We start from the raw sequence: 12,586 nt of genomic DNA, 5'->3' as shown, positions 1-12,586 counted from the left end.
TTTCCCATCCTTACACTAAATAAAACATGTGGAGGGTGATTGATGCCCGTTAATATCTCATCATTCAGGTGGCAACATCACTTTCTAAAGTACACATTTGTTAAAAACTCTCTTCAGGACTGCATAGCTTATTGAATCATGGTATCTCTTCCTAAATCAGCCAACCGGTTTCAGCTAGGTTATTCAAAATCAGCCTTCGTCAGGACAGAAATATCAACAATATTCAGTCCAATACACTTGTCTAAATGGAAATAAATGGGTCCTCTTATGATTCTTTTTTTAGCCTTTGGAGATTATTATGAATTATTTCTTGGTGGTATTTTACAAGTCGCTCTGCGCCACTTGTTCGGTTGAGCTTCATGTGTACCAATGTGATGCTCATGTTTTAGTGTTGGCTTTTAGAAGGCGCACAAGTGCCACCTATAGGTCAAAACTTTGGTATTGGAGTACAGCTAGGAGGCAGGTGAATTTGGGACGGTGACACACAGCTCGAGGATGTTGTTTGGTTGTTTAACCACCCATTGACTGCACATGGCCATGGTAATCCCTATGGCCGCTCCCACCCACTAACTTCCCCCGCTCTTCCCAAACACATCCTATTGGGATCTCTTTCAGCTAGCTCTGTTCTGCAGTAACATCAAACTTCTCCTTGTTTTATTTCTAGGCCATGTGCTAAGAGTTAATGTCTTAGTTGCCTCTGTAAATGTGCCAACGGTGTAATAAAAACGGTGTAACCAAGTGGGCCTTCGGAAACCTGATTTATATCTTTTCCTTCCACTAAAGCCCTGTTTAAGACCAAGCATTGATAAAAACCAGCCAGTGTGGTTTACGCACAGGCATTAGATAGACATTTGTCAGGCACTGTCATGTTGCACACAGGTACACCATTTTCCAGCTGTTGCCATTTCATGGCCAGGCAGTACCATTATGGAAGTGCCTGGCAAATGTTTTCCCATGCCCACCCAAAAGTCTAAAGTTGGCTTTGCCAATTCTTTTTCATATGAAGACTTAATCTTCCCTGGGCTTCCACTTGCAGTGTTTCTTAGAAAGCTGCACTGTAAAGTGCTCCTTGCATCAGGCTCGGTCTGCACCAAACAAATGTTATGTTATGTTAAAGGTCACCAACGGAATTGGTCCCCAGGCGCTCCGGCAGATCTGCAAACAAGAAGGAGGGCATGTAGGGTTAGTCGGGTGGAGCGGGAGTAAGAGAGTGGGAGAGGTGGTGTGCTGTTGGTGGCCTCTGCTCAATATACGCTGAGTGCTGGGCTTTGGTGCAACCATCGGATTGGGCGTGAACTCGTGCGCTGTAGGTGCTGTTTATGTGTTGTTGATGCAGTGTGGTAAAGTGCATACGGATTGCTGGGAGAGAAGTGGTTGTGTGAGTTTTATGTGGGTTGAACATGCAGAGATTTGAAGGTTGGGTTAGTGGGGTCTGTATCCTGATTCTGATACTTCTGGTTTCGTTTGAGATGTAGCTCTGTGGGTGGGGTTGTTGCTGATTCCTTATAGGCCGTCTCGCTGTGGTGTGTGATGGTGCGGTGTGGATCCAGCTGTGTCCTATTGAGTATTTGTATGGAGTGATAGGTATGTTTGAGCCTTTCTTTCGGGTGTGGAACTGAGGTTGGTACTACCTATTCTCTAGTTATCTATTGTGAAAGTGGTCTGTTGGAGCTTGGAAAGGTTCAGGATCCGGTTTTTTGGGGGTGGTGCCTGGGAAGTGTCAGGCGTTGCCTACTTTGGGAGGGGCGTAGCCTAAGAAGTGTCCTGGAGCTGGCCTTTCATGCACCGTTCTTCTTTTTACTGGCTCCCGGATAATGAGCGGATCATGTTTTCAACGCTGTGCCTGATTCACAAATCTCTCTATAAAGATGCCCCTCCCTACATCTATGAAAAGGTTCCGCTTTACATGCCCACTCCCACATCCATCCAGGGGTAGTTGCTAGGTCTGGAAAAGATCTGGGGCTACGCTAATTTTGGGACTGTCGGGACTGGGGGCTAGCTAGCCTTTTTGTTTGTAAACCCTGGGCTTCTATCAGGGGCTACAACCAAAAGACTCGGGGCTATAGCCCCCTCAGCCGCCCCCCCTATCAACGTCTCTGCCCACATCTTCTGAGATCAGTAGGTTATTTTCTCCTCTTCATCCAGGGGTTTAATTGTGCCTCTGTGCCGTTGGTAGATGTTTCGGCGTCAGGGCGCCTCATCAGTGGAACAAACTCCTTGTTCAGCTTTGCTTGTAACCAGACCATCAGAGGCCCTTCTGATAAACCATGTCTCCATCAAATAGTCAGCATTCCGTCAGTCCCTGGGTCTGTGAAGTCCAATGCCAAGAGGCGGTTCATTCCACAGTGTGGGCTCAATAAATCATTGCACGTGCTCAGATCAACCTACTCATCTTTCTTGAGAGACAGCGAGTCTGAACAGGTGTCTGTTTAAGTCCTATGCCAGTCATGAACCACAGAACTCAAACCATATGGTGACTGAAAAAACACAACCAGAACAAAAATAAAATGTAGAGATCTCGGTTACTGTCACTAAGCAGATGCCCCAGCCCATACAGGGGGCGCTAGAGGGGCAGCCCGCATAGCGGGATGCCGCTTTGGTCCCCTGCATCTGGCTCGCCTCCCCTCTCCTGAGGGGCGCCAGAAGGAGCGTGCCCCCAGGGTCCACATAAAATTTCCCGGGCTGCAGAAGTTCACCCCCTTTGCAGCCCGGGCATCCAGTAAATGTTGCCGGGGAAGAGGGTTCACCTGTCTGACAAGGGCAACAATGTTTGCTGATGGATATGTTTGCAGCGCTGTCAAGGACAGGATGCACATAGAGACCTATGGTGAGTAGTGGTGACAGCTTACAAAGGTATAGTGGGCAGAAATAGGTGGGGCCATGATGTGTAGGGGGGGCACCCCGAAAGGATGGCAGAGTTATGAGAGCGGTCCTAGAGAAGGAGGTATGCTGCAGTGCTGTCGCAAGCTATACCCTTGACTGCATGAGCCGGCCTGGATTGCGACGGGCACTGACGCCATTAGGGACAGGTGCGCCTCCTCAGCAACTGATTGCAGTGGCTCTGGACCTGATCCATACAAGGTTATGGGAGTGACTGACCTGGCAGTTGGATACCAGAGGCGGGCCATTCTCGCTAGAACGGAAACCGAAGTGAGGATGGCTGACCAGTTTGCAAAGTAAAACTAAGCAAACACAGGAACGGCAAGGACCACCCGGAAAATAATTTGTAGGCCAAGCACAATCATACCCTGAGTAGGGCTAGGACTACCCCTTAGGATGACTCCAATAAAGTGATCATGTTTTTCCAATCAAAAACTGGTGAAAGTCTAAGTTATTTGGGTGGAAGAAAATGTGATGTATTTTAATGTTAGGGGGGCTTCAGTAGGGGCTAGCACCACTAAGCGGATGGTCCAGCCCTCGGAGGGGGTGCTTGAGGGGCAGCAATAGTGGGACGCCCACGTGAGTGCTAGGAGCTTTTCCAACATCAGTGTTAGGAGCCCACTCCTGACACTAAGGTATGCAAGGGGGCGGGGCAGTGCATCATTTGGGCTGCCACTCATCCACCTCACAGAAATTCATAGCTTACCTATTTGAGTAACGTGCAACTTGTCTCAAAGCAAAGCAAATAAAAAAGGCATTGGCAAAGCCAACATGTTTTGCTTTTGTGTAGGCATGGGGAAGGCATTGGCCAGACCCTGCGATAATGGAGATGGCAACCGCGGGGAAAGGGTGTCGGCACCTGGGCATGCGATCTGAATGCCTGGAAAATGCCTCTCTAATGCATATACCTTAGCAAAAAGGGCTGGGTTTGCCAGTGATTGTTTTTAACAGGAATTGCATAGAAGGTAGATGAAAGGGCAAACACATTGATTATAAATCAATCCGACTCGCCTCCCCTCTCCCGAGGGGAGGCAGAAGGGGCATGCCCCCAGGGTCCGGCTGGAACCATCCAGCCCGGGGGAGGAAAATAAAAGGGCCTGGGCCGCAGGAGTTCACCCTCTTTGCAGCCCAGGCAGCAGCAGACACCCACCCTCCCAGCTTAGTTACAGTTAATAAGGTTTTGGCATGAGTGTTTTTGCATGCATTAACTGCAGTTTCTTTGACAAATACGTTTTTTCTTTTTTTTTAAATTTGATATTATTTAATATCTTTTATCATTTGTATTTTATTCCTATTTTATTTTATCTTGTTTGTTATCTTATCTTGTTTGCTCTTTTATATTCTTGATATAATAAGATATGGTATGATATTTGTGGTTATGCTGATGTTGATGTTTAAGTTCATGTTTATGTTTATGTTTATAGTTATGTATATGTTTAAGTGTTGTGTAAAATCCTAATAATTTGGATTATATCACAATAAAGTATTAATTCATTTTTTTCTGGTGATATTCTAATATGTTGCTTTTGTCACAGGTGGAGTTGCAAGGGCAGTCCTAGAGAAGGAGGTACGCTGCGGTGTTGCTGCGAGCTATCCCCGCTGGCTGCATGAGCCAGAATGGGGTGCGACGGGCACTGACACCACTAGGGACAGTTGGGACTCCTCAGCAACTGAATGCAGTAGCCTGGGACTCATTCCATAGAAGGTTATAGGACTGACTGACCTGGCGGTTTGATACCAGAGGTGGGCCGTTCTCGCTAGAACGGAAACGAAGTGAGGAGGGCTGTAAAGTAAAACTAAGTAAACACGGGATTGACAAGGGCCACCTGTGAACGTGTTTGAAGGCCAGGCTCATGTGTGGCCTGAGCAGGGCTAGGACTGCCCCTTAGGATGACTCCACTAAAGGGATCATGTTTTTTCAACCAAAAATTGGTGTATGACTAAGTTATTTGGGTGAAAGAAAATGTGATAAATTGTGATGTATTTCAAAAGCTTTAGTAGGAGTTAGCCCTGCTAAGCAACTAGGCACCATAGCATGCAATCCAAGCACCAGCATCCAGTGGGAAACAGGAACGGGAGAAGAGGTGATTCAGGTGGTGCCAAGGACAGGGCCAGAATTGTGTTGGGGGGTCACCTAAGATCGATGCCCTGACCATAAATGCCAAGTGACAACATGACACGTGGAACACCTTGTGCATGTCCTGACTTTTCAGACAACATTGAGTAGCTTTCTGGTACTTGAAGATTTGTCAGAAATAATATGGGGCCACTAAGCCTCTCATGCTAGCTCAGTGGGTTAAGTGCCTTCTGAGCTGCTCTGTGTGCAAGCACGTTTGCCACCTGAACAGTTTTACCAGCACATAATAGCTCTCAACCTTTTGTGACTCCTGGGTGGGTGAAGCACACGATTTTGTTTTAGGCGGGTGAAGGCCGATTGAATTACATGAGAGTGTAAGGGATTTGCAGGTGAGAGAGCTGCTTTATGGCGGGTGTCGCCACCCGCCAAAAGCGTGTCAGTTCAGAGGTATGCCATCATGATTGGCTATTTTATATGATTGCTGCAAAAATATAGACAATCAACACAAGTCTTTAAAGTTAATTGTTAAATCAAAAACACTTGTTCAAGAAGAAAACACTTAAAAAATGCCTGATGGGCATCTGTATCTAGTCCAGGGGAACTGTCCAGGTAGCGGAATGGCCATAATTGTCCGACCTTGGTTGCAGTGAAGTCACTGCATAAGGCAAGGCTTGGTGACATTATTTATGCGCGCTCAGGCCGATTATGAGTCCTTATGCGGCCCAATCTCTTTATACAGAGTGTGGCATGGGAAGTCTAGGATCCCACATGGCGGAATGTACACAGAGAATAAGGAGGAAAGGAGACAGTGACCGCGCATACACGGGGTAAGCGGCTAACTGCCCACCCCCGGAAGGGGTGGGTACTTCTATTAGCTTAGTGACAAGGGCTTAGTGATGAAGGACGTCCTGGGATGTGGGGCGTCCCAAGGCATAACATCCCTTTTCCGGTAGGAATAAAAGATGAGAACCACAAACACTATTTAACACTTTCAATTCTGAATTACTGTGCAAAATAGTCTCTCAACTTCACGGGTTGCCTGCGTTCTGGTCGAGGATACCTTGTTGAACGTTTGCCTTTGTGGGTATTGGTCTCGCTGTCTCTGAGGGTGCTCCCTTCATCCACATCAGGATTTTCTCTCTGCCTGTAAGAGGGATCAGCGGGCTCTTTGTCCGTCAGGATGTCCCCTGTGGTAGGTGAGCCTGGAACTGAGATCCCTCCCTCCTCATTGTCATCTTGTGGGGACTCCGTATTTTCTTAAGACAACTTTCAGCACTTGCCTCGGCACACCCTCCACACTGGAGACTCACACTTACCACCCAATGTGACTCCTGACCGCATAGCACTTACCATATCTTGCACTTCATCTGTGGCTCACCCTCGAGCATGGACACCACAGCACCTACCCCACTTCGCTCTTCCTTGCTGCACTTGGACGTACTCACAAGGCATAGTAGGTTCAGCCGTCCCTTCCCCCATTGTATTTTTTGTATATTAATTGTACTGCAATCCCATGTTCCCGCCTCGTTGCCCTGTGGGTGCTTTGAAACAGAATTTATTTGCTGTTTAAGCTCCTAGTAAGCAAACAATAAACTAAACTAAATTTCAGTTGCAAGTGACTCTGGAGATTTGTAGCTCGGACGTGATCATTGACCCCTTTGGTCCACTGACCCGCCATGGGGTTGCTCCAAAAGGTAGACTTAACTTGTGATTAGGATGTCTTGCTTTGATGAGGACTTGCTCACCTGCAGACAGGTACATGTCTCGCAGTTTCCTAAGGGTGCTCTCCTTTTGATTGTATGTGACCTGCCTCTTCCACACAACCCCACTGTTCATGATTGACCAAGATCATGTCCTATGTCCTGGGATCATCGATGAAACTTTTCTGTTCCACAGTGCTTCTGCCTGGGAAACATCTGTAGCTGTGTGTGGCATTGCACAATACACCATCAAGAAAGATGTCTGTGCTTGCTGGACAGAATCTCTTCTTTCGTGTACAATCTGACAAGATTTGTTATGAGTTCTCATAAACTTTTCAATATCCCCCTAGGCACAAGGACAGCAACGTGTGATCTTCTTGTGAGTTATTCCGGAATCACCACCTCTGCAGCTGTAGAATGTATGACCTTTACCTCAGGGTATCTTGAGAACTCATCTAGGGCTACATGCTAGTGTTCAGTGCCTAAAACGGTCCCAGAGTCAATGCTGATTGCCCGTCATGGGGTTCTACTCCTTTGGGGGGACTCAATGGGCAGGGGAGCAGGAGCCGCTGTCGCTGCATGGCACTAGATGTGGTTGGACACAAATGAGTCTACATTTTCCTGGTCAGGAAACCAGGCTTTTTCCATGAGTCTCGCCTTCGTCTTGCATGCTCCTTGGTGGCCTATGTGTGGCAACTGCATCACCCTTGGGTTTAGCTCGGCCGGAACTACGAGCTTCGGTTCTCGGAGGAGGACTCCCTTCGGGTTGGCCGACTGTTTCCATTCTCACTCTCCACAGGCCCTGGAGAAATGCTTGTGCTGCCGCTGTTTGGTGTAAGTGTCCCCATAGAAATGTCTTTCATTCCCCTTGCGTCAGTCGATGTATTGCATGCCTTTGTGGTGACTCGTGGAGTCCATGATTCTTCTCGCTATATGGATGTGGGTATGTTGGCCCTACTATCATGCGGATATATTGTTCAGTCTCTTTCTTTATTGCTTCCAGTAACCAAATATGTACAAGTGAAAGTCACTACACCCTTAAAGTACAGCTAACACTTCTCTTTCGATTTGGGAGTAGCAACGCTCGTTGGGCATAACAGCCTTGCTTGTGTATGCCACAAGCCATCCTGAAGCAGGACTGCTGCTTGACCTACAGGACTGGCATCCACTACAATCTCGGACTGCCTGTTCGGGTCGAAGAAATCTATGGCTTTATCTTCTATAAAAGCTGGTTTCATCTTTTCAAATGCCTTTGGTTCTGATTCGCCCCAAGTTCAAGCGCAATACTTCCTATTGAGGGCATGTAGTGATTCCATGAAAGCGGCTAAATTCAGAATGAATAGACCACAGTAATTCAACATGCCCAAAAAGCATTTAACTTCCGGGAGTGATGATGGGTTAGTGCCATTTTTATGTCATGAACGTTGGGTGGGTCCATGGATATTCCAGAGTCCTGGAGTATAAGCAGAGAAATGTGGCCTCGCATCGCATGTACTTGCCCTTTGGGTGAATGAATGTCAGCCCATTTTGCTTGTGTCTGTGAAGCACAGATGAGAGCAAGGGCTAGATGTTCTTTCAGACTTAGAATATATGAGGACGTCGCTATTGACGTTTATACACCCGGGAAGTGCTGCCAGCCCGCCTTTTATGGTATGTTGGAAAGCTTCCGCTGCTGAGACCACAGAACAAAGCCTCTCATAACAAATAAATACCCACGTGTGACGAGAACATCGTGATTTGCTGGGACTCCTAATATAGGTGAACTTGGTGGTAGCCAATTTTGAGATTGATGATGGCGAAGACACTTGAATCCTGAAGGCCAACCAGAATATCATCAAGTGTGGCTGTTGAATGCCGCTCCTGCTTGCTTGCTTTATTTATTTATTTATTTATTTATTTATTTATTGGCCATTATTTTAGGCACTTGTACAATTAGTAAAACTGTTTCAACGCGCCCACCTGGTGACAGGGTGGGGACATGGGAGGTAGACAATGAATTCCAAACAGGATAAATAAATTAATTAATAGTACAAACAAATAGTGGGACTAACAGGGAGGAGAGACAAACCTACTATGCCTTCTGTGTGTTCAGAACGTGCAAGTGCAGGAGGGAGGAGGGTATGGGATTAGTATTGAGGTGCTCATGGAGAAGTGCTTGGGGTGAAGGGCTAAGAAGAGAATAATTTAAGTGCAACCTCACATGGGAAAGGTGATGTAAGTGCAGTAAATAGACAGTGTCTGAGATGAGAGATATGGGAGGGATTAGGGCCCTGAGGATACATGAGGGTGCTGCACATCAGTCACGCTACTGTGTGATTAGCAGGGAAAAGAGGAGGAGAAGGAAGAGGTAAAGAGAAAGGTCTTGAGGTTTTTCCGGACTTAATGTGGTCCCACTCAAGATGGAGAGAGGAAGTCTGTTCCAAAGGAGGGAGCCCGCTTCAGAAAGTGAACGACCACCAGCTCTCTGTTTAGCAAACAGCTTCACATGCATGGAGTTGGTGCCCGATGAACACAGGAGTCTAGAAGGGGAGTATTTAGTCAGGAAGTGTTAAAGATAGAGTGGTCCCCGGCCCCAGATAGCCTTGTGTATGATACACAGGGATTTGAATTTAATCTGTGCTGAGACCGGGAGCCAGTGATGGCTTTGTAGGACAGGAGAGATGCAGTCCAAAGATAAGTCTTGTTGCCCTATTCTGGGTGAGCTGGAGGGGTCGCAGGGTGAACACAGAAAGATTAAGGATGAGGCTATTGCAATAGCCTGGAGAGAACCAGAGTACGGGTAACATTGAGTCTCTGGGGAAAGGTGAGGAAGGGGAGGGTTCCTTTGTGAAGGAAGAGCTGAAGTGGGACTTCTTGACAATGTCTTGAATATGAGGGATGAAGGAAAGGGAGGGATCAAAGATGACTCTGAGATTCCTCGCTACAGAGCAGGGGTTGTGGGGGAGCTTGAGGAAGAAGGCCAGAGTGAAGGGAAGAAGTAGGGTGCAGGGGACCCAATAGGGAGAATCTCTGTTTTGCTGACGTTGAGGCAGAGGTCCTTAGCGGTGCACCAGACCAGAACAGTACACCAGGCAGAGAGGCATTCAGGGATGAAGGAAGGTGCAAGGGCATCAGTGGGAAGTTTGAAGAAGAGTTGTGTGTCAGCATAGCACTGGAAGTTGGGGGAGAAGGAAGAAATGGGGTGTGCCAGCAGAGAAAGGTATATGTTAAAGAGCCAGGGCGGGAGAATGGAGCCTTGGGGGACGCCAGAGGTGGAGGAGGAAGTAGGGGAGGAGAAAGGGCCCGGAATAGTGTTGGAGGAATAGTCAGTAAGGAAGGAGGTGAGCCAGTCCAGTATCTGAGATACCAAGGGTATCATGGAGCCTTTTATGAGGATGGAGTGGCTCACTGTGTCAAATGCTGAAGAGATATCAATGAGGATGAGGACAACAGGGAAATTGCAATCAAGGGATGCAAGCACTTCATCACGGCTGTTCATAAGTGCAGTTTCTGTGCCTCTGGATGCTCGGAATCCAGACTAGTGGTCGTGTAGACTGCCAACAAGTTTGGTATGAGAGTTGAGTTGAGAGAGGGCCAACTTCTCAAGCAACTTCCCCAGGAAGGGGGTGGTGGAAATGGGTCAGTAGGTGGCTGGGTAGGAAGGGCCTGCAGTGGGTTTTTTAAGTAAGGGGCGCACAAGAGAGTGTTTGAGGGAGGATGGAAAAGAACCAGTAGCAAAGGAATGGTTGCAGAGATCAGCAAGAGCAGGTGCAAGAGAGGAGATGTTGCCCTTGATGGTTCAGGATGAGCATGGGACAACCTGTTTGGAAGAGACCTTCATAGAGTTGACAGCTCTGGTGACTTCTTCAGAGGAGACAAGAGAGAAGGAGGAGAAGGAGGAGGGTGGGTGGTAAGGGGGGGAAAAGGGGGAGGGGTGGGTTGGAAGAGTGTGTGACAAGGCTGTTCAGTATATGTTGGGCTTTGGAAGTGAATTGAGTGAATTGCAAAGGTCCTGCTAAGTAGTAGAGGCAGAAGATACTGTGGAAGGGATGGCAAGTTCCCTGCAGATTTTGAAGAGTTCAGCCGTGCTGTTGGATGCATTGGACACTCATGCCTGAATGTGGGCTCTCTTGTTGGCACTCATGGAGAGTTTGTAGTGTCTCTGGCTCAGATGGCAAGCCAGTTTGTCAGACGGTACACCTGAGATTTGCTGCTTCCTTTCTGCAGCCATGCACTTAGGTTTTTTGGTCTGCAAGTGCTGAGTCATACCAGGTGTTACGCTTAGAGGCAATTTCTCATGACTGGGGCAAGGATGTCAAGGGTGTTGGTAATGGACAGATAGAGGTTTCTGAGGGCAGAATCAGCGGTAGAGTCTGTGTTGGGTGGGCATGGGGGAATGAATGTGGAAGAGAAGGCAGCAGCTGACACTCGTTTCATCAGACGGATGTTTGTGAACAAGGTCGGCAGAGTTTATGATGAGTTGTCACAGGGCTATAGGGACCCAGATGGGTGGATAGGAGAGAGTGCTCAGACCAGGAAAGAGGGGTGACCAAGGGAGAAGAGAGTGTGAGGTTGGAGTGGAGGATGGTGTCCAGCATGTGTCCAGCAGAATGGGTAGGGCCAGAGGGAAGAAAGGAGAGTGATAGGGAGAAGCAGAGGTCAGGGAAGAGGGTGGTTGCTGTGCAAGGGGAGTCTAAGTGGCTGTTGAAGTCACCTAGGAGTAGCAGGTTGGAAGTGGTACAGAGTAGGTGACGTCTCAGGTGAAAAGGGATCGGTCAATGGCGCAATGTGACAGGCTGCACCACAAGGTCGATGTGTAGTCACACTGCCTGATCCCATGAGCATCTAATCCTTTCAAACAAACCAGCAAGAGGACGAAGAAGGGCTTCAATGTCTTCTTGATCTCACGGCAAAATGGACCTCACTTTAAGTATGGCATAAAATGTAGCTGACACAAACAGATGGTTGTGGAATGCCCCATCCAGTAAGATTGGAGAGGTAGCCCTGTAAGTGAAAATTATAATCCTTGAGGAGCCAGCTTTGGTATCAGTTTGATTAGCTGACACAGTGACATCAGCATCAAGTTGACTTGTAAGCACCGGTACGAGAGCCAACATAATTGTAGCTGTGCAGCATGGTTGCAGGCGTGTGCCAGTAGACACCGACTTAACGCTGACACAAAGAAAATGTCTTCAATGTCATATTCTATGGTGGATGTGGACGGAGAAGTTTGCTCCTCTTTGGTGACTGTGTTCACTTAGGCCGGCCTTGTTCTGTTGGCTTGAGGTCTGCTGGGTTGGGCATAGTCGGGTACACTGCTTTGCAAAGTGGTTTGATTTGCTACATCTTTCACAAAATGAACCTGCAGCTGGGCATTTTTGGTTGTGGGGCAGTGCTCCTCCACATGAGTTGCACCTGTTGATGGGTTGGTTAGTGTATGTTGATGGCTGAATCTTCTGTTGGTTGCCATCTCTGCCACATTGCTGCATTGCTGGGCAAGCTCTGACTGCATGTAGCTCTCCCACCAGTGTGGTTTTCATGGCATTGTCTATGTGAGTGGATCTCTCAGTGGCCAGCTCATGCGCACAACCACTTTCAAAAATCCTGTAAAACAACGTGTCGAGTCCTCAGAGAATCTGCCATCTTACTTGAGAGGAGAAACAGTTCTATATGATCTGAACTCGAATTTCGTCTTCTTCGTCAATGAGGGTGTATGACATGGCCAGGTAGCATAAGCAGGCATGAAATGTTTCCAGTGACTCAGAAGACCCTCAGGGTGGACTGCTGCAGAAGGAATCTCTCGTAGTCATTGTTCACCGGAGGGGTGACGTATGCAATGAGGACATCTTTTGCAGCTGCGTATGAGCCATCAGAAGCATGGAGGGTCTTAAATATCTGTGAATTTCTTCACTAGCATAGAAAAGTAACATGGAACATTGGACGGCATCAT

The sequence above is a fragment of the Ambystoma mexicanum genome, chromosome 11, assembly GCF_040938575.1.
Source record: "Ambystoma mexicanum isolate Mex_15411 chromosome 11, UKY_AmexF1_1, whole genome shotgun sequence".
In the NCBI taxonomy this organism is placed as follows: domain Eukaryota; kingdom Metazoa; phylum Chordata; class Amphibia; order Caudata; family Ambystomatidae; genus Ambystoma; species Ambystoma mexicanum.
This window is presented reverse-complemented; position numbering follows the sequence as displayed.